Source organism: Bos indicus x Bos taurus, chromosome 6 (assembly GCF_003369695.1).
Source record: "Bos indicus x Bos taurus breed Angus x Brahman F1 hybrid chromosome 6, Bos_hybrid_MaternalHap_v2.0, whole genome shotgun sequence".
Classification (NCBI taxonomy): domain Eukaryota; kingdom Metazoa; phylum Chordata; class Mammalia; order Artiodactyla; family Bovidae; genus Bos; species Bos indicus x Bos taurus.
In genome coordinates, this window is record NC_040081.1 from 75,966,018 (window position 1) to 75,989,512 (window position 23,495).

The following is a 23,495-nucleotide window of genomic DNA, read 5'->3' on the forward strand; positions in this document are numbered from 1 at the left end:
TCCACCCATGGGATTTTCCAGGCAGAAGTACTGGAGTGGGGTGCCATCGCCTTCTCCAGAGCCACATTAAAAAATAATAATAATAACTACAAATGATCACAAATGCATATTTTTTTTAACTGTTTATAACATTTATTATCCTGGGGTAATAATAAGACCTCCAGTACTTTGGCCACCTCATGCGAAGTGTTGACTCATTGTAAAAGACTCTGATGCTGGGAGGGATTGGGAGCAGCAGGAGAAGGGGACGACAGAGGATGAGATGGCTGGATTGTTCACTGACTCGATGGACGTGAGTCTGAGTGAACTCTGGGAGATGGTGATGGACAGGGAGGCCTGGCGTGCTGCGATTCATGGGGTCGCAAAGAGTCGGACATGACTGAGCGACTGAACTGAACTGAAACTGAACTGATGCTATTGTAAAATATACCTTTGATATCTGTAGTTGATATGTCTGGTATCTTTGATATCTATTTTGTAAAATACTATTTACCTCTTATTTATCTATATTCAGTTTGTTCCAGAAATGATTAGAGATTAGTTATCATCATCTATTGGAGGAGGAAATGGCCACCCACCCCAGTATTCTTGCCTGGAGAATCCCAAGGGCAGAGGAGCCTGGCAGACCCCACTAGTCCATGGGGTCACGAAGAGTTGGACAGGACTGAGTGACTAAGCACAACATATTATCATCTATACCTTTATGACTTTTTTTCATAAAACTTGTCTTTTAAGCTAAGAGCCAAAATCTCTTATATTTTGCTTCAGCCATCTCAAAGCTGAAAGCTGGATTTTTTCTTCAGACAGTTAGAGAAAAGATGATGATTACATTATAGAAAGATAAAGCCATATTGGGATGCAGAAGCTGGGAGGTCAGGTAGACTCAATAGCTACTTAAAAGACTTTTTTCACACTAACCTGAAATTGAATTTGCTGCAAATTCCTTTCTCAGTTGATGTGTATTTACTGTATTTCATTAACCTTCTGGTAGACAAAACACAACACTGTAGAAGCTGCCAATGTTAAACCCATGAAAACCAAGATTCAACTGTATTTGGTTCAAAATATGTTCCTAATGCCCAACAAGAAGAACACATATCTGGCTTATAGATCACGTATCCTTAAACTGTCAAATCATAAATTTGAGAATAAGTTAAAAGTTATGAGTTCACCAATACTAAATGAGTTTGAATGAGAAAATGAAAGCAGATTAGGGAAGTTGTAATTAATTCAAAGAATATCAACTCAGTATCTACTTTGGGTACTGTTAGACACTAAGGGCAATTGAGCAGGTTTAGGAAAAGATTCAATAATGTGACCAAGGGATTAAAAACAGTGAGAGAATTACCATGATAAGTACAGTGAGAGTCCACCAAAGAAGTACCTAGCCAGAATGTAAGTTAGTGGAGAGAAGTGGTAGGCAAGAAAGAGCTATTCCCACTCAATTATATATAAATAAGATTTGAGTAGTGAAATCATTCTATTCAAAATGAATAGAAGCAAAATCTCTGCCCCAAACAAAGAAAACATTATGTGGAAAATTCTGGATGTTAGAAAAGCTAGTAGATTAAAGAAATGAAAACATTTACTGTGTAATAACGAGCTCACTTGGTGTGAGCTGTGCGACAAAGTTGGAGAAGTAATCTGGAGCCCCATGCTGAGGAGGCTGGACTATCTGATGGCAAAAAATGGACCCAGAATATTAAGTGGCTTGATGAGATTCAGGATTTATTACGATTATTCTGGTTATGGTATCCGATTCATATCATAGAAAAAAATTAAGATATTTTTCCTCCAAAAATTAAGTAGATCAGTGATAAATTATATCCTAGAATATTTTGACATAGAATAAAAGGAGCATTGGAGTGGAAATATTAACATGTATATTAAGTCTGCTTTTTGCCATTTACTAATGGTATGGGTTTGAACATGTTTCTCAATACCATTTTAAGTGTAAATCTATAAATTGAAATGCATAAATTTTAATAATGTCCATTCATAAAGTGGTTTTAAGTAACAGGACCTTGAAAGAGCTTTTGAAAATCAATAACAAATATTGATTATTTTTAGAAATGTGGGTATGATTATAATATTTTAAATGCCTATCAAGATACATGAGCTCTATATTAGGTTCAAAAACTACAAATCTAAACTGAAAAAAGAAAGTATTTTCATATTTATAAGTGAAAAGCCTTTGAAATAAGTTAAAGCTAGGTCATATGGTAGCTTTTAGCTTTTAAAGGAACCTCCCTAATATTTTCCATAGTGGCTTTACCAGTTTACATTCCCACCAACAGTGTAGGAGGAATCCTTTTTCTCCACACGCTCTCCAGAATTTCTTTGTGGGCTTTTTGATGATGGCCTTTCTGACTGATGTAAACTGATATCTCACTGTAGTTTTGATTTGCATTTCTCTAATAATCAGTGATGTTGAGCATCTTTCCATGTGCTTTGTCCATCTCTATATCTTCTTTGGAGAAATGTCTATTTAGATCTTCTGCACTTTTTTTGTTGTTTTGTTTTTTGAGCTACATGAGCTGTTTGTAAATTTTGAAGCTTAATACCTTGTCAGTTGTTTCATTTGCAAATATTTCCTCCCATTCTGATTGCTGTCTTTTTCATTTTGTTTATAGTTTCCTTAGCTGTGCAAACACTTTTAAGTTTAACTAAATCCCATTAGTTTAATTTTGTTTTTATTTTCGTTATTCTAAGAAGTGATTGGAAAAGATCTTGCTGCCATTTATGTCAAAGCGTGTTCTGCATATGTTCTCCCCTGAGAATCTTACAGAATCTGACCTTACACAGAAGTCTTTAATCCATTTTGAGTTTAGTTTTGTGTGATGTTAGGGAGTTTTCTAATTTCATTATTTTACCTGTAGCTGTCTAAGTTTTCTAGCACCACTCATTGAAGAGACTGCCTTTTCTCTATTGTATAGTCTTACCTCCTTTGTCATAGATTAGGTGTCCACAGATGTGTGTGTTTATCTCTCTCTGAACACTATCTCCTGTTTCATTGATCTATATTTCTGTTTTTGTGCTAGTACCATATTGTTTTGATGACCCAGCAATCCCATTCTTGTGCATATATCCAAGAGGAAACCATAACTTGAAAGTATGTGTGCACCTTAATGATCATTGTAGTGCTATTTACAATAGGCAAAACATGGAAGCAACTTAAATGCCCATCAACAGAGGAATGGATAAAGAAGATGTGGTACATATATATGATGGAATATTACCATAGAAAAAAATGAAAGAAAATGAAATAATGCCATTTGCAATGAAATAGATGGACCTAGAGATTATCATACAGAGTGAAGTAATTCAGAAAGAGAAAGATGAATATTGTATAACTCCACTTAAAAGTAGAATCTAAAAAATGGTACAAGTGAACCCATTTACAAAACAGAAATAGTTACAGATGTAGAAAACAAACATACCAAGAGGTTATCAGGAGGGGAAGGGGTGGTAAGATGAACTGGTAGGTTGGGATTGACATACATACACTGTATACTATAGTGTATTGACTATATTGACATATATACACTATATATAAAAGAGACTAATGAACTTATTTTTTAGCTAATGAAAACATCCTGTATAGCACAGGATACTCTATTCAATGCTCTGTGGTGACCTAAATGGAAAGAAATCTAAAAAAGAATATATATATATATATATATATATATGTATGAATACATATACACACACACACACACATATATATAACTGATTCACTTTGCTGTACAGCAGAAATTAACACATGGTAAAACAAATATATTCTAGTAAATAAATAATAAATATACTTCAATAATAAAATATATACCAATTAATTAACTAATTAAAGCTACATAAATGAATTTATAAATCATAAATCACATATAGGTTGGAACACAACTATTATATAAGCTATAACTATTGATTTTTTTTTACTTATTAATGATTTTGTATAGTTTATTAAAACTAGGAATATTATTAAAACTATAAAACTTCAGTTATAGTTTAGATGTAGCTGTTATATCAACCATTTGCTTATAATGCATTTATATAACAATATTAGAAGTATGAGATGTGTACTATAAGCATATTGTTGTAATCACCATGACAATTGAATGCATTTTTTAATTTTTAAAATTAATGCTATTCTATCATAGGTACTTTGTAGGACCTTTTAAACTATTTTTAGAGTAAGCCAAAAGATGAATAAAGTATTAAATTCATTGTCAAATATAGAATAAGCAAATAGAAGTAACTACATATTTTAATTCAGATGTAAACATGGTTTTTGATAACATACAATGCAGAACAGAAGAATAAGATGACATTAAATAATATTGAAAATTAGGGAATAGGATAATATTTGAGGTAAAGAGTAGATTGTAAAATAAACTGAGTCCTATTTGGATAAATTGAGCTTAAAATGTTTTAATCAAATCTATGAGATTAATGAGAAAATATTTAACAAGCTTTTAGAAATTTGCATCTGAGTTCAGGAATGGGCCAAAGGCTAGAGGCATAGAATTTGGCATCAGCTACCTATAAGTAATATCTGAATTCTTGAGATTAAAAGAAATTGCACATGAAGAGATGCCCACATTCAAAAGTTGGGAAGAGGTAAGTCGAGGACATATGTTAATGGTTGAAAAGGTATATCTGATAATTGAGAACCAATAGAAACCAATCTCATAGAAATGAAAAGAAAATATTTCAGGAAGGATGAAATTTCTCTTAGTGTGGAAATTAGATTGAAAATGAAAATTTTAAAAATGACCATGAAATTTAAACAAATGAATCTTTTTAGAGAAGAAATTTTAGAAATTGAAACTAACAAATGTACTGAAAGACTAAGTAAATTTTGTTATGAGCAGAGCAAAACTGACAAAAAAAATGACCTTTCATATAAAAACCACAGAAAAATCCAAAAGTTGAGTGATATCTTCTAGAAATTATTGAGGGAAGAAAAGAGGAATCAACAGAAATTAGGTGAAAGATTTGACCAAGAATAAGAAATAATATGACATAAGGTGGTCAGCATGTATTTTTGTATGTCTACTATGAACACACCATAAAATTACACTCTTCCCCTAGTAAAAATTTTAGCTAACTTTTGGAAAGATAATTGTCTTTGGGTAAGCATTTACTAAATGTTAGATATTTTATTATACATAATTTCCTGGAAATTATTACATGTAATTAATAATTACATGTATTATTTCAGTTAATCATCACAAAACTCACTGGGAAATAGTTTTAATGTAATTCTTATTTCATGGTTGAAGAAATGGAAGCTTAAAAAGCTTCAGTTCCATTCATTCGTCAGTCGTGTCCAACTCTTTGTGACCCCATGAACTGCAGCACGCCAGGCCTCCGTGCATCACCAACTACTGGAGTCCACCCAAACCCATGTCCATCGAGTCCATGACTCCATCCAACCATCTCATCCTCTGTCGACCCCTTCTCCTCCTGCCCTCAATCTTCCCCTGCATCAGGGTATTTTCAAATGAGTCAGCTCTTCGCATCAGTTGGCCAAAGTATTGGAGTCTCAGCTTCAAAATCAGTCCTTCCAATGAACACCCAGGGCTGATCTCATTTAGGATGGACTGGTTGGATCTCCTTGCAATCCAAGTCAAGAGTCTTCTCCAACACCATAATTCAAAAGCATCAGTTCTTCTGTGCTCATCTTTCTTTATAGTCCAACTCTCACATCCATACATTACCACTGGAAAAAACATAGCCTTGACTAGACGGACCTTTGTTGACAAAGTAATGTCTCTGCTTTTGAATATGTTGTCTAGGTTGGTCATAACTTTCCTTCCAAGGAGTAAGCATCTTTTAATTTCATGGCTGCAATCACCATCTGCACTGATTTTGGAGCCCCCAAAAATAAAGTCAGTCACTGTTTCCCCATCTATTTGCCATGAAGCGATGGGACCGATGCCATGATGTTAGTTTTCTAAATGTTGAGCTTTGAGCCAACTTTTTCACTCTCTTTTTTCAATTTTATCAAAAGGCTCTTTAGTTCTTCTTCACTTTCTGCCATAAGGGTGGTGTCATCTGAATATCTGAGGTTATTGATATTTCTCCAGGCAATCTTGATTCCAGCTTGTGCTTCCTCCAGCCCAGCATTTCTCATGATGTACTCTGCATAGAAGTTAAATAAGCAGGGTGACAATATACAGCCTTGACATACTCCTTTTCCTATTTGGAATCAGTCTGTTGTTTCATGTCCAATTTTAACTGTTGCTTCCTGAACTGCATTCATGTTTCTCAAGCGGCAGGTGGTCTGATATTCCCATGTCTTTCAGAAATTTCCAGTTTATTGTGATCCACGCTGTCAAGTGCTTTGGCATAGACAATAAAGCAGAAATAGACGTTTTCTGGAACTCTCTTGCTTTATTGATGATCCAACTGATGTTGGCAATTTGATTTCTGGTTCCTTTGCCTTTTCTAAAACCAGCTTTAACATCTGGAAGTTCATGGTTCATGTATTGCTGAAGCGTGGCTTGGATAATTTTGAGCATTACTTTACTAGAGTGTGAGATGAGTGTAATTGGGTGGTATTTTCAGCATTCTTTGGCATTGCCTTTCTTTGGGATTGGAGTGAAAACTGACCTTTTCCAGTCCTGTGGTCACTGCTGAGTTTTCAAAATTTGCTGACAAATTGAAAGGCTTAGAATGGTCCAAAAATTAATACAGGCATTCAAGAATCAAGGATTGAACTATTCAAGGTAATTTCTGCTGCCTTTCTGATACAGTCTTTGAGAAATTTACTGAGCTTCTTATTTTTCAAAGTAAAAAAAATTACATTCAAGTATGATTGATTAACAACGTTGTATTACTTCCAGGTGTACAGCAGAGTGATTCAATATACATATACATGTATCTGTTGTTTTTCCAATTCTTTTGCCATTTAGGTTATTACAGAGTATTGAGCAGTTTTATGTTCTGTTCAATAGGTCTTTATTGCTTATCTATTTAAAAAAATTTTTTAGTATAACAAAAAATATTTTTACTAAAACACAAAATTTACAGAAGTTTCCAGACAAGCCATACAAAATGAACACAATAATTTTCTTGAAGGGAGGATTCTACACTTGACAGCAAAATCACAGTGTTTTCAGAAAGGGATGTAATGTTTGTGTAATGTTCCCATTTTGATTCAAGCAGTCAAGTTGGTCTGTCTGCAGCATCTAAATAAAGTTAGACTTGGCTAGAGAGCATATTCTAAAGAAATGGTTGGCTACTTCTATTGGTTATCAATTTTTAATATAGCACTATGTACACGTCAATACCAAAATATCTATCCATCCCTTTCCCCCACCCTGCCTCTCTGGTAACTAAAAGTTAATTCTCTCAGTCTGTGTGTCTTTTTTTTTTTTTTTTAATTTTGTAAAATAAGTTCCTTTGTAGCAGTTTTTTTAGGTATGCACATAAGCAAAGTCATATGATATTTGTCTTTGTCTGACATACTTCACTTAGTGTAATCTCTAGGTATAGCCATATTGTTGCATATGGCATTATTTAATTTATTATAATGGCTGAGTAATGTTCCATTGCATACCATGTCTTCTGTGTCCATTCATCTATCTATGACATTTAGGTTGCTTCCGTACCTTGGGTATTGTAAACAGTGCTGCAGTGGACAATGGGGTAAATGTCCCCATTTTTGAACCAGGATTTTCTCTAGATGTATGCCCAGTGCTGGATAACATAGTAGTTCTATTTTTAGTTTGTTAAGGAATCCCCATAAGTGTTCTCCATAGTCGCTGTACCAGTTTCTATTCCCATCAACAATGTAAGAGGGTTTCCTTTTCTGTACACCCTGTCCAGTATTTAGTGTTTGTATGTTTTTTTGGTGATGACCATTCTGACTTCTGTGAACTCATACCTCATTGCAGTTTTGACTTGCATATCTCTAACAATTAGTGATGCTGAGCATCTTTTCATGTGTTTTTGGCCGTCTGTATTTCTTTGGACAAATGTCTACTGAAAGCTAGAGATCTCTTCAAGAAAACTAGATATACAAAGGGAATATTTCATGCAAATATGCACTCAATAAAGGAAAGAAATGCTATGGACTTAACAGAAGGAGAAGATATTAATAAAGGGTGGCAAGAATACACAGATCTGTACCAAAAAAAAGATCTTCACAATCCAGAAAATCACTATGGTGTGATCACTCACCTAGGGCCAGACATCCTGGAATGTGCAGTCAGGTAGGCCTTAGGAAGCATCACTATGAACAAAGCTAGTGGAGGTGATAGAATTCCAGTTGAGCTATTTCAAATTCTAAAAGATGATGCTCTGAAGGTGCTACACTCAATATGCTGACAAATTTGGAAAAGTTAGCTGTGTCCACAGGACTGGAAAAGTCAGTTTTCATTCCAATCCCAAAGAATGCTCAAACTACTGCACAACTGTACTCTCTCAAATGCTAGTAAAGAAATGTTCAAAATTCTCCAAGACAGGCTTCACCAATACATGAACTGTGAACTTCAAGATGTTCAAGCTGCATTTAGAAAAGGCAGAGGAAACAGAGATCAAATTGCCAACATCCTTTGGATCATTGAAAAAGCAAGAGAATTCCAGAAAAATATCTACTTCTGCCTTATTGACTATGCCAAAGCCTTTGACTGTGTGGATCACAATAAATTGAAGAAAACACTGCAAGAGATGGGAATACTAGATCAACTGACCTGCCTCTTGAGAAATCTGTATGCAGGTCAGGAATCAACAGTTAGAATTGGACATGAAACAACAGACTGGCTAAAAATAGGAAAAGGAGTATGTCAAGGCTGTATATTGTCACCCTGCTTGTTTAACTTTTATGCAGAAAACATCATGAGAAACACTGGGCTGGAAGAAGAACAAGCTGGAATCAAGATTGCTGGGAAAAATATCAATAACCTCAGATATGCAGATGACACCATCCTTATGGCAGAAAGTGAAGAAGAACTAAAGAGCCTCTTGATGAAAGTGAAAGAGGAGAGTGAAAAAATGGGCCTAAAGCTCAACATTCATAAAACTATGATCATGGATTCGGTCCCATCACTTCATGGGAAATAGATGGGGAAACAGTGGAAACAGTGTCAGACTTTATTTTTGGGGGCTCCAAAATCAGTGCAGATGGTGATTGCAGCCATGAAATTAAAAGATGCTTACTCCTTGGAAGGAAAGTTATGACCAACCTAGACAGCATATTAAAAAGCAGAGACATTACTCTGCCAATAAAGCTCTCTCTCGTCAAGGATACAGTTTTTCCAGTAGTTGTATGGATGTGAAAGTTGGACTATAAAGAAAGCTGAGCACAGAAGAATTGATGGTTTGAACTGTAGTGTTGGAGAAGACTCTTGAGAGTCCCTTAGACTGCAAGGAGATCCAACCATCCCATCCTAAAGGAGATAAGTCCTGAGTGTTCATTGGAAAGACTGATGTTGAAGATGAAACTCCAGTACTTTCTTTGAGCACTGATGTGAAGAGCTGATTCATTTGAAAAGACCCTGATTCTGGGAAAGATTGAAGGTGGGAGGAGAAGGGGACAACAGAGGATGAGATAGTTGGATGGCTTCACCGACTCAGTGGACATATGTTTGAGTAAGCTCTGGGAGTTGGTGATGAACAGGAGGCCTGAAATGCTGGAGTCCATGGGGTCACAGAGAGCTGGACGACTGAGTGACTGAACTGAACTGGTCTGAAGTCCTCTGTGCCTATATATATATATTAGGAGCGTCATGAGCTGTTTGTAAATTTTGGAGATTAATCCCTTGTCAGTCCCATTTTATGGGTTGTCTTTTGTTTCCTTGCTGTGAAAAAAGCTTTTGAATTTAATTAGGTCCCATTTGTTTAATTTTATTTTCATTATTCTAGGAGGTGGATCAAGAAAGATCTTTCTGTGATTTATGTCAGAGTATTCTGTCTATGTTTTTCTCTAAGAGTTTTATGGTGTCCAGCCTTACATTTATGGCTGATTCATTTTGAGCTTATTTTTGTGTATGGTGTTAATAAATGTTCTAATTTATTTCTTCGACATGTAACTCCAGTTTTCCAAGTACCATTTATTGAAGAGACTGCCTTTTCTCCATTGTATAATCTTCCTTCCTTTTCATAGATTAATTGACCATAGGTGTGTGGGTTTATTTCTGAGTTTTCTATCCTGTTTCACTGATGTATGTTTCTGTTTCTGCATCAACACCATACCGTTTTTATGATCGTAGCTTTGTAGTATGGTCTGAAGTCAAGGAGCCTGCTTCCTCCATCTGTTTTTCTTTCTCAAGACTGTTTTTGCTATTTGGAGTCTTTTGTGTTTCCATTTAAAGTTTTAAAATTTTTGTTTTTGTTCTGAAAAAACATACCATTAGTAACTTGATAGTGATTGCATTGAATCTGTAGATTACCTTAGGTGATATTGTCATTTTGACATTATTGATTCTTCCAATCCAAGAATGAGGTATATCTTTCTGTTTGTATCATCTTTGATTTCTTTCACCACTGTCTTAGAGTTTTCAGAGTACTGGTCTTTTGTCTCCTTGGGTAGGTTTATTCCTAGGCATTTTATTTTTTTGATATGATGGTGTATAGGATTGTTTCTTAATTTCTCTTTTGATCTTTCATTGTTAGCATCCAGGAAATCAAGATATTTCTGTGTATTAATTTTTTATTCTGCAACTTTACCAAATTTATTGGTGGGCTCTAGTAGTTTGTTGGTGGTATCGTTAGGGGTTTCTATGTATAGTATCATGTCATCTGCAAACATTGACAGTTTTAACTTCTTTCTTTTTCCACTTTGAATTCCCTTTATTGTTTTTTCTTCTCAGATTGCTGTCATTGGTGACTTTGTATTAGCAGTGAGCCATAGCTTCCCCCTGCCTCTACAGAAAGACCCTCCAATGCTAGCAGGTAATTCTTGCCCAGTCTCTTATGAAGTCACCATTGTTTTCTTGGGGGCCTGGTGTGCATGAGACCCTGTGTGTGCCCTTCAAAAGTAGAGTTTCTGTTTTCTCTAGTCCTATGGAAGTCCTGAGATCAAGCCTCACTGTCCATCAAAGACAAATTCTGGGTGATTCTCCTCCCATTGCCACCCCCCAGACTGGGCAGCCTGATGTGGTGCTCAGAAAGTTGACCCCTGTGAAAGAACTACTGTGGTATAATTATTTTTCCAGTCTGTGAGTTACCCACTGGCGTATATGGGATTTCATTTTATCATGATTGAGCCCTTCCTACCACTTCATTGTGATTTCTTCTCTGCCTTTGGATGTAAGGTATCTTTTTCAGTAGGTTCCAGTGTTTCTTGGCCAATGGGTGTTCAGCACTTAGTTGTGATTTTGATGTTTCTGTAAGAAAACCATGTTGTTCTACTTCGATATCTTATCTCCTCCTTGCTTTTTATTCTTTATACCTTACTTCCGAGTACATTTAGTTCATTATAATAGAATTATTTTTTTATCCTCTCCTAGTAACAGGCACTGTTTTTAAGTGCCAGTGATACACTATTAAGAAGGTAGGCAGGATCTGTGTGCTTTTGGAGTCTCTGTTCTCTGGAAATGATAGCCCAATGATCATAGGAGACAGCGAGAAAGAGCAGAGCCAAGTCAGAGGAAACACTGGGAACATAGTTCTATTGCTCCAATATCTGCTTTTCTTTAACTTCTATTTGAACTTCTTATAAATGGTTTCTAAACTTTGAGTGTTATTCAAAGATCCCACTGTTTAACATAAACTGAAAAAAACTTCATATGAATAAAAATGCTGTAATAAATACAGCTTGTAATTCTCTCTAATATTTCACTTTGCTGTTAGCATTTACCCATTTTGTTACTTATTCTGATACTGTTTTTCTCTGGTGTTTTTAAGTTTGTGTATATGATTTACCTAGATCAACAATAGCATTGAGAAGCTTAAGATTTCCGTTTTCCAGAAGACAGAAGTCATATAGAGTAACGAACTTAATGCTATTATTTCATTTAGATCCAAAATTTAAAAGGTAAATAATACACTTTGAATATTTAAAAGAAATTACCTATAGATTCAACATTGTGTTCTGTTCCTTTTACTAACTGAGAAATTTTAAATGATTAATTTAATCATTCAATTGCCTTATCTCTATAAGAAGAGTGATAAAAAATAATAATAGTAATAGTAATTAGCACAATACCAATATTTGCTATACATACTTTTGTAGATTTTGGTGTAAGAAAATAAGAAATGCATATTAAAAAATTTATGGAATCAAAAATATATTTAAATGATAAGACAGAAGAATGAAAGATAGTCACAAGGTGCAGAAAATGTGAAGCATTAAATAAGGTGTTTTCTGTTCAAAAGACATGGGAGCTATGCATTCACAATTTTGTCTTAATGTCATAGGCAAAGAAAATCACAGATTTTTAGAAATTAAAGAATCTCTGATTATTTTGTCATCTCCCTTCTTTTACAATTCAAAGAATTTGAGAAATAAGGCCAATAGCCAAGGTGTCACAAAATTAGAATTAAAACTCTGGTATTCTGATTGTCTGTGTCTGTATATAATATATATAAAATTTCCAATGCACCATATTGTCTCACAGAGACAAACAACTAGCACATCTAATCTCAGTATGTAGAAGGAAAACAGATAAATGATCATTGCTTACATCCAATTCAGGCTTAAATTCAAATGATTGACATGTTAAAAAATCTACTCCAGGCAGTATACTTGCAATGTCAGATAAAAGACACATCACCCAGTACTCACTAAAAATTTTTGAGGATTGTGGATTCTCTTAATGCAACGTATAATGATGTGGATCCTTGGTCAAAGTTCCAATAACCCAAAACACTACAAGTCTACTCCGTGATTATCAGTATCTACCTCCCTAGTGCCCTTGGCAGCTTAAGAAACATCAGTGGCACTTTGCCAGATTTGACAGGCTCCTCTCATCTGACACAAAACAAAGAAAAATGTGTTTCCCAGATGTATTAACAGCAACAGCTGGTCCCATCAATGCAGGAAAAAAGATAATCCTCTAAAAAGCAAATGCATAATATGTACTCCAAGGCTGGTACATATCTAGCATTTCAATATGACACAAGTTTCAGCTCTCTTCTGATTTGGCTTTAGTCTCTGATTTAAAGGTTGCCAGCTGCAATAAGAGTGTTTGGAGGAGTCAACCTGGGACTACAGATAAGTCATTCTAGGATGAATGTTTGCTCTTGCTGAACATCAGGATCCTACAAGCCAATTCAAAATGAGAGAAAATGTCATTATGCTTAAAGAAGTTCAATTATAGATTCAAATGCATCTGCTATTCATCACTTTTAATCATTGTCATTGTCTGATAAGAAAGAAAGCTCAGTGTAGTGCTGATGGGTCTGTCTCCAAAAACATTCAATTTGTCAACTCTTTTTCAGATAGAGAAAAAAAATAGATTAAGTGTGTGCCTTTTAATGACTCAGTCTTGCTGGAAAATATATATTACACAATGCCAAAAAAAGAAATACCCCTCTTTTAATTTTTTTAATATCTTGTTTTTCCTTTGCTAAAGGAATTTATAAATCCACAAGTTGATCACATATGAGTTTCAGGTTTAAAGTACAACATAAGTGTTATAATGTAAAGTTGATACAAAATAAGCTAGTGATCTGAGAAATCTCTCAGGTCAATGCCCCATTATTGACCCATTTTTATCTTGAAAAGCAGGTAAAGTGACCAAAAATAATAAGGTAAATCAGATAGTTTTCATGGAAAATTTTCCCACAAATACTTTCAAACTATTCTATTCTATTAAATTATTTATTTTGTAAACAATGCATCCTCCTGGATTGAAGAAGATTTAATATCTTAATATATCTTACTCTAGTTTCTGTCTTCTTTATGTCTACCTGGGATCATGCTCATAACAGAAATGAGAATTTTAACTGAGGTAGAAGAAAAAGAAAAGTTTAGTTTGTAGAATATCTGAAACTATTGAAATCATTCACTGAATAACTATTGGAACATATGTTAAAACAATCACTGAAACAAAAATATTAAACATTTCATTTCCTATTTTAGTTAGGTCATATATTATTGATTAAGAACATGAAGTTTGTGCAAAACTTCATTGTTAAAATATGTTTAAATAGGCTTAATTATTTATCTAGCCAAATCCTAACAAAAATAAAACTTCTCAGAATATTTGCCACCTTAGCAAACCATCAGATTCACCATGTACACCAGGTCATTCATACACCCATGCTAAGAGCTTACACAATAAAAAGAGGGTGATTATTGTGAAAGATGGGTTTAGAAAACAAAATTTTTACTATGGTTTTTTTCAGATTTTTGCAAAACTGGATATATAAACCTCTTTATAAAATAGAGTATTGTATGATCCTGATGAAACGTTGAATCATAGTTAAAATCATTATTCTGGAATAGAAATTACAAGTAAGATAAAAATCACTAAATGACTTGCCTGAAGCAATAATGATCAGCATAATAATTGTAATAGTTTGAATTGATTTCAGTTATTCATATGAAATCTAGGAAAAGACAAAGATCTTATAGTTCTTTTACAGTACATTTTCACAATATTAACAGAGGCTGATTATTGGTACATATTACATTTCAGGCACTGTTCTGGATCTTTTCCATTTATAGGTGTGCTGCTAAGTCGCTTCAGCTGTGTCTGACTCTGTGCGACCCCAGAGATGGCAACCCACCAGGCAAGAACACTGGAGTGGGTTGCCATTTCCTTCTCCAATGCATGAAAGTGAAAAGTGAAAGTGAAGTCGCTCAGTCCTGTCCGACTCCTAGCGACCCCATGGACTGCAGCCTACAGGCTCCTCCATCCATGGGATTTTCCAGGCAAGAGTACTGGAGTGGGGTGCCATTGCCTTCTCCAATTTATAGGTGTAGAATAGAATAAAATGTTTATTTGATCACTGTGCTATAGCTACTAATTTCCATAACTGGGATTTAAATGACTCAAATCTCAATCTCTCCAAAGCTCATTTGTCCTCACTAGAGATCATGTTTGAGTATAATCCATAAAGAATTTTTTCTAGATATTTCACAGAGCATTGTTTTGACCATAAAGGTAATGTTCATACCAAAAATATTTCATTCTTTCATTCACAAATTGTCTCCCTAGACTGAATGTTGAATACAATGGTAAAACCAAAACACATAAAACTTGTCCACATGGACCTTTTCTTGTTTTATTCGGCTTTTGCTTTTTAGTAAAAGAAACAGATTTCAACCAAATAGTTAAATAGATATACAATTATAATTGGTGTAAGGGATATAAAGGAAAAGAGCAACTTAATTTGAGGGTGGATAGCAAAAGAAACTTGATTCAAGGAATCAAGAACTCAGGAAAAGTCACGCTGAAGAAGTGATATTTAACCAAATATCAACTGCAAGAGCAGGGAAGGGCAAGGGAAGAGTGAGTCAGAGGAGTCTAGAGAGAGGAAACAGTAGTTGTTAAGCCCTTGAGTTTGAAAGAAGTGGGTTATGAACCAAATTAAAACAACAACAAAACAAACAAACAAAAATACTATTTAGATCATTTTGATGGAGGACAGTTTATCATGTGATTAGATGAAAAGGGTTGGGTAGGAGCAGAGGGTCATTATTACTGTAGGTGAGAGACTTTAAAAAAACAATATATAAACTATAAACAAAATCAAAAAGTTACAGTCTTAATCACTGGGAGTAGAATTAAGAATTGAGACTTTTCTTTTGTGTCTGTAAGAATTCAGAAAGCTATACCTTGAGGTAAATATCTTCTTAAAAAGTTCTATTTTAGCACAGATCAATTACATAGGAATGTTGACTAAAGCCCATACACATTTCACTGTGAAGACCAAAAATATCTCAGCTATAAATCATCACAAACCTTTTGGTATTTGGCAATAAGTCCTAGGAGAAGATTTTTGAAATACTATTTTTCTTTAAAATGCTTGAAAAGTCTAATTAAATGAATATATTTTTAATTTATTATAATCTTTAACAATGTAGCATATATTTTTAAAATTTGTAATGGGAATCACAATTTGTCACAACCTGACTTTTTAGTTTTACAGATTTTAGCAATCTCACTTATAACACATTCATAGCCTGATTCTCCTTGAGCCCTCATGAATCTTGATTTTACAGCATAAGCACAAATGCAGTAGACATGGTTCTCATTTAAATTATGTGAAATTGGTATTGCGATGCATTCAAATGCCATAAAAAAAAGTGTACCTGGTCATGGCAGGGGTGTCAGAGGCAGTGAGGACTGAGGCCCTTAAGAGAGAATACTCTAGACTTTACCTTTTCAAAAACTTCAGAATCCTTTCCAAAAAGAATTCTGATACTGTCAGGGTATTTCTAACACTGCATTTTGTTACATTAGGAAGGCTGCGTTACCTATTATAAGTTCACATAACCCACTGAAAGTACAGATATTTTAAAGTAATCTATTTTTGCTAGAGATCAAGAGTTTGTTTTACATGAAAGTGGCATTAAACTACCTTCTTTTGGGTCTCAGAAAAACCTATTTGCTTCTAATTTATTCCCCAATGACATTAATATGTCTATCATTTCACAAGATAGAGAATCAAACTGTGTAAATGTGAGCAGCTTTCCAGAGATTAACAATGTGTGTAGTTAATTCATGGGGAAAAAATGCCTGACAAGATTGTCTTTTGAAGCTGCTTAGAATGCTGCAGAAGAACTGGATTCTACACTGCTGTTTCTATTCTGCTATCAGAAAGTGACAATTAGTTAGAAATACTCTTCACTTAGAAATACCAAAGCTTGTCCTTTTAAGATTAAGGCCAGAAATATACTCTGAAGTGATTTATTCAAGTCTATGACCAGTTGTATTATGTCTGGTTGCTAATGAATTAATAATTTGTTTTACTGATGTTTAGCCTTGCATGCATGCTCAGCCATGTCCAACTCCTTGTGACCCTATGGACTGAGCCTTCCAGGCTCCTCTGTCAATGGGATTCTCCAGACATGAATACTAGAGTGGGTTGCCATTTCCTTCTCAGGGGATCTTCCTGGCCCAGAAGTCTAACCCACATCTCTTACATCTCCTGCATTGGCAGGTGGATTCTTTACACTGAGCCACCTGATTATTTAGCTTTAGTTGGGTATGTTTTCAGTTCTGCTTATAAGCATAGTAATCCATCCAAGACTGCCTTTTCTTCTGAAGTGTAGTTGATGTAAAATATGTTACAGGTGTACAGTATAGTAATTCATAATTTTAAAGATTATTCTTCATTTATACTTATAAAATATTGGCTATATTCCCTGTATTGTACAGTATATCCTTGTAGCTTATTTTTTATTTACTATTAATTGGAGGATAATTACTTTACAATATGAGTTGGCTTCTGCCATACGAAATGAATCAGCCATACATATACATTGTTCCCTCCATCTTGAAACTCACCTCCTCTCCAAACCCCATCCCATCCCTCTAGGTTGTCACAGAGCTTCAGGTTGAGCTCCCTATGTTAAAGAGCAACTTCCCTTTAGCTATCTGTTTTACATAAGATAATGTATATGTTTCAATCCTACTCTCTCAGTTGGTCCCACCCTCTCCTTCCCCCCATGTCCCAAGTCTGTTCTTTATGTCTGTGTCTCTATTCCTGCCCTGCACATAGATTCATCAGTACCATCTTTTAGATTGCATATGTATTTTATGCATAGTAGCTTGTATCCCTTAATCCCCTAACTTTATATTGCCCCCCACCCCACCACTGCTAACACTAGTTTGTACTCTGTATCTGTGAGTCTGCTTCTTATTTGTTACATTTACTAGTCTGTTGTAGTTTTTAAATTCCACACACAGGTTATATTATATAGCATTTATCTTTCTTGATTTGACTTATTTCACTTAGCATAGTATTTCTTTGATCACCTTCACAGTCATTACTCTGAACTCAGGTAGATTGTCTATCTCCTCTTCATTTACTTCTTCTGGGGTTTTATCTTGTTCCTTCATCTGGAACTTTCCCTCTGCTGCCTCATTTTGCCTGAGTTGCTCTTTGTTTTTTTAATATATCTGGTCAATTATGTTTCTAAGCCTTGAAGGGGTAGCTTTCTGGAGGAGACATCCTATGCATACCAGCAGTGCACTCCACTTGTTACTGAGCTGTATCATCTAGAGGTTTTCTCTATGAAGGCTATATGGGTCCTTCTGTTGTAGCAGGCTGTCTGTGGAAGTGTCTGGTTGTCTTGTCTGGCCCTAATCCAGTTAGTTGCCAGGCCCTGCCTTGTGCAGAAGCTGCCAGCTGCTTGTTTGTGGGGCCTAGTCATGAGCGACTGATTGCAGAATCTCCGGTGTCCCTGAAGCTAGTGTTGGCTCACTGTGAGTGGAATCAGGGTCCAGAAGGCTCTGGGTCTATTGCCTGCTCAATGGTGGGTGAAGCCAGGTCATGAGGGTAGTGACAGACTATTGGCAGGCAGAGCTGGTCCTGGGGTCTGATTGTGGGACCCAGGTTCTTCAGAGCTGGTGTCAGATTGCTAGTGGTGAGGGATCCAGTTTGCGACACAGTTGGGTATGAGGTCCAAGGTGTTCTACGCTTGTGTTGGACTGCTAGTAGACAGAGCCATGATCCAGCTGGTCCAAGGGCAGGATCTGGCCCACTGTGGGCAGATGGGTCTGTAGGTTGCGGGATTGTGACTTTCTTATGTCCGGTGTCTGCCCCCTGGAAGGTGAGACTGGCACAGAGGCTAGCACATGCTTCCTAGAGGGCACGGCCAGTGCCTGCTCACTGGCAGATAGAGCTGGGTCTTGGTCCTTTAGTAGAGAGGACTGTGTATAGGGGCAGCTATGGGCCCAGTATGTCTTTAGGTATAATGTCTGCTGATGGGTAGTGCTGTGTCTCCACCCAGTTAGTTGACTATTTTGTTTTTATACTGATCTACGTTGTTGTAGTTGAGTCACTAAGCCTTGTCTGACTCTTTGCCACCTTATGAATTGTAACACTCCAAGTGCTATAAACATGAATTTTCCCCAGTTCATGTCCATTGAATCAGTGATACTATCCAACCATCTCTTCCTCTGCCACCCTCTTTTTTTCGTTCAATCTTTCCCAGCATTAGAGTCTTTTCCAGTGAGTTGGCTGTTTGCATGAGGTAGCCAAAGTATTGGAGCTTCAGCATCAGTCCTTGCAATGAATATTCAGTGTTGATTTCCTTTAAGATTGACTGGTTTTATCTTCTTGCTGTCCAAGGGACTCTCAAGAGTCTTCTCCATTACCACAATTCAAAAGCATCAATTCTTCATTGCTCAGCTTTCTTTTTGGCCCAACTCTCAGAACTGTACATGATTACTTGAAAAATCATAGCTTTGACTATACTGACCTTTGTCGGCAAAGTAATGTCCCTGCTTTTTAATACACTCTCTAGGTTTGTCATAGCTTTTCTTCCAAGGAGCAAGCGTCTTTTAATTTCATTGCTGTAGTCACCATCTATAGTAATTTTTGGAGCCCAAGAAAATAAAATCTGTCACTGCTTCCACATTTTCCCCTTCTATTTGCTATGAAGTGAAGGGACAAGATGCTGTGATCTTGTGAAAAGTGAAAATGTTAGTTGCTCAGTCGTGTCTGACTCTTTGTGATTCTATGGCTGTAACCTGCCAGGCTCCTCTGTCCATGGAATTCTCCAGGCAAGAATATTAGAGTGGGTAGCCATTCTCTTCTCCAGGGGATTTTGCTGACCCAGGGATCAAACTCGGGTCGCCAACATTGCAGGCAGAGTCTGTACCATCTGAGCCACCAGGGAAGCCCATGATCATGATCTTAGTTTTGTTTTCATTTTGTTTTTTTTTTAAAACCTTGAGTTTTAACCCAGCATTTTTTTTTACCTTTTACAAACAGAGGATTTTAAGATTTACTTGTAAAGAAAAATTAAGTGGTTCTTTAGTTAGCTATTATCCAAAGTATTTGTTAAGTTAAATACAAGTTAGAAAACATTTTGTAAAATGATGTATTTTGATAGCACTTAGTATATCAGAATATTGAAGTCACACTTAGAGTGCGGAGGAATACTGCTTTCTTCATCTACAGGAAGAGTTATTCAACATGATACTGTGTGTGCTAGATGCTCATACCCAGAAAATACTGCAGAAGATATATTTATGCTATTATACTGAAATACAGGTTTGAGTGACACAAGACATTTTCGAAGTAATGACTTCAATAGAATTTTGGTAAACAGTTTTTTGTGTCAAGTTAAAAGGATTAGCATTTTGAGAATGGTTTGAAATAGATTTTTCCCATTGTTTTTTTGTGCCTTTAACTTTGTGGTTTGGTTTACATATGGTAAGACTGCTGCTCTCACATTGAACTGAAATTAACTATAAACACCAGGAGGTAGGGCATGGCATTGTATTACTTTCAAAAGAGGGGTATAACGGTGCTGTTTACATTCCCTTAGTTCCCCAGTGCACTCAATTAATCATTTTAGATATTCCACTTGGAGCCTAACTAATTCCTTATGATTTTGACAGTTTGAAACACATTTAATAAAATGCACATCATCCAGGATATGTGTTAATAATTATGTTTTATATTTAGGGAGAAATAAACAAGATACTGGAGGTTAATTTACTGATGAGGGGAGGAAATTTCACTTAAAGAATCCTAAATAGGAGGTCATGTTACCTCAAGGCAAGAATTCAGTTAAAATGGCAGTGCCCTCATATTCTTTGTAAAGCAAAACAATACTGTTGTGTTTGTTTTTTTTTTAAGACTCACCTTCAGTGGTTGTTTTCAGGAATTTCTATAGTTAGAGCTCAAAGAATAACTAAATCACAGTGGCAAAAAGGCGAGAAACAGAAGCAATAACAAACAAAACACAAGCCATCATGAATGACAGAATAAAAAGTCAAGGCTAAGATGAACAAAGATTTCAGATATTTAAATTATTAAACATCATGTTCAAATATGTTTAAGGCAATAAGTAGAAATTAAAACTGAGCAAAAAGCAAGAGTTTAAGAATTGGCAGGCATATATGAACACAATGTAAATGCATATAAACACCCTAAAAATTAAACAGAGCAATTTTATATAAATAGTATTAACTATTTATTAAAAAAAAATAGTATTAACAGTGAACTATGAGAAGGTGGAGGGAATTTGTATTCTGAAAAGTTGAGAGAAATAAATGATCAAAAAATAACAAATAAAGGGACTAAAACTATGAAAACATTTTGTAAAGACATAGAGAGCAGAGAGAATATGTAATATACATCCAGTTCGGGTTTCTGATGGAAAAGAGAAAGAAAATGAAAGAGAATATTCAAGAAAATAGATGAAAAATTTTCATAAATGATTCAGTACAATATGCCACTGATTCCAGTATGCTGCTGGATCCCTTCAAAAATATAAAGAGAGATACACACCTAGATATAACAAAATAAAATATAGAATACCTAAGACAAAAATAAAATTCTAAAAGCAGCCAGGAAAAAAAAAAAAAAGGTGATTAACTTTAGTGGAATTGATTTTAAAGTGACTATTGAATTTTCCAGTGGAAATAATGGATGCCAGAATACAATGGAGTAATATCTTAAACACACTAAGAGAAAAAAAAAAAAAAATGTCAACATCACATGCTACATGATGTTAAAATACCTTTCAAAAGTTAGAACCAAATAATATTTTAAAGCAAACATTTTAAAACTAGTGTTTACTGAGAAAATAAAAATTTAAAGGACATACATAAAGATAAGGGCAATTATCCTACACAAAATCTGAAATTCATTAAAGTATACTTTGTGACAAAAGTTATAGATGTGAGGATTAATATAGCTCTTATTTTTTAAAATAATGTTATCATTCTGTATAACTGAAACAATGAAAGATAAAAATTAATGAATGGAGGAGATCATGAATTTTTAAATTTTTGTTGAGCTTCAAGTGCCTTTGAGAGATTGTTCCAAAATGCCAAGTACAGAGTTATATCTGTGGATCGAAACCTCATGAGAGATCCCTGGGATGGAGATAAACTATGTGATTAATATGCTTATAAGTGGTCATTGAGAATAATGGGCATGGATGAGATCACCCAATGAGATGATGAAAAGGATATAGACTAGGACTTGGCATTGAGGAACGCTAACATGTAATAAAGAATCTTGCTTGTAAATTTGACCATTTGAATTTGGTTTTTAAAGTGATTTTTACTTCTTAGAGATTTAGGTCATATTAATGTATTTCTCTATCCAAATGTTAATCTCAATTTCTTCTCTTCAATATAATATTGAGCCAAACAATGCTCTAGAGTCCATAAAGCACCTAAAATTAGATGCAAGTATAAACTATTACATTATTGAACATCATTAGTTAATTCAGTGAGTCTTAATTGTATTAATAAAACACATTGAAGAACTGATCCATGATTAATTTATCACTTCTCCAAGGAATGTTGCCAAGCCCACATTACATGATCCTATCAAATTAGCACCCCTGTAATTTCTGAATTCCAACCCCAGGGAGGAAACAGTAGTTCTTCAGCACTGAGAAAACATTATGTAACCTTGACCACCCAAGTTCAGAGTGTGTCAGCTACTAGACGATCTAACTGAAAAAAATACACTGGACATCAAATTTGTAAACCATATAGATATAAATTTTATTTTTTTCTTGATGAGAAATGGAATATTCTTGCCATTGATTTCAAACCCAAGATCTTTAGTGTCACTTCTCAAATGTATCCTATTTGTTTCCTACTTAGCTCCCTCATTTAATTATACTTGCCTTTCATTATGGGCTTCCGAGGTGGCACAAATGGTACAGAACCTGCCTGCCAATGCAGGAGACATAAGCAGAAGTGGGTTTGATCCCTGGGCCAGGAAGACCTCCTGGAGGAGGACACAGCCACCCACTCCAGTATTCTTGCCTGGAGAATCCCATGGACACAGAGGAGTCTGGTGGGCTACAGTCCATAGGGTTACAAAGAGTTGGACACAAATGAAATGATTTACCATGAAGGCACCTTTCATTACTTTCTGTGCAAAAGTTCCCTTCTAGACCAGCTAACATGAAAGCTTTCCTCTTGATACATTTTGAATAATTTTTCCTAAGTCTTGTAAGTCTTTGCTCTAGACTTGAATCAGCTCCACCACTCCACCAGCCATCTTCTCCTTCAAATTTTAAAATATCTATTTAAACTCCTTAGTTGGTGCACTAATTTTATTACTGAACTTTAGTCATCTCAGTGACTAAAGGTAGTCATCTCAATGAGCTCAATGTCTCTTTCAGAACTGAAGTAAATGATTTCTTCCATAGGCACTTGACACATTTTCTGTCCTATCTTTTAACATCTATTTGACCTATATTGCCCCCTTCTGTATAAATTTTAGTTACTCTTAATATTTTTCATAAGACCTAATAAAATGCCATTCACAAACCAGGAAACAGCAAAATATTCATTATTATCTTATCTGGTTGATCATTGAATAGTAGCTTGTTTTTCTATCTAATCTATTCACTTTGAGAAATAGCTGATTTCTTAAATTTTGATAGCACT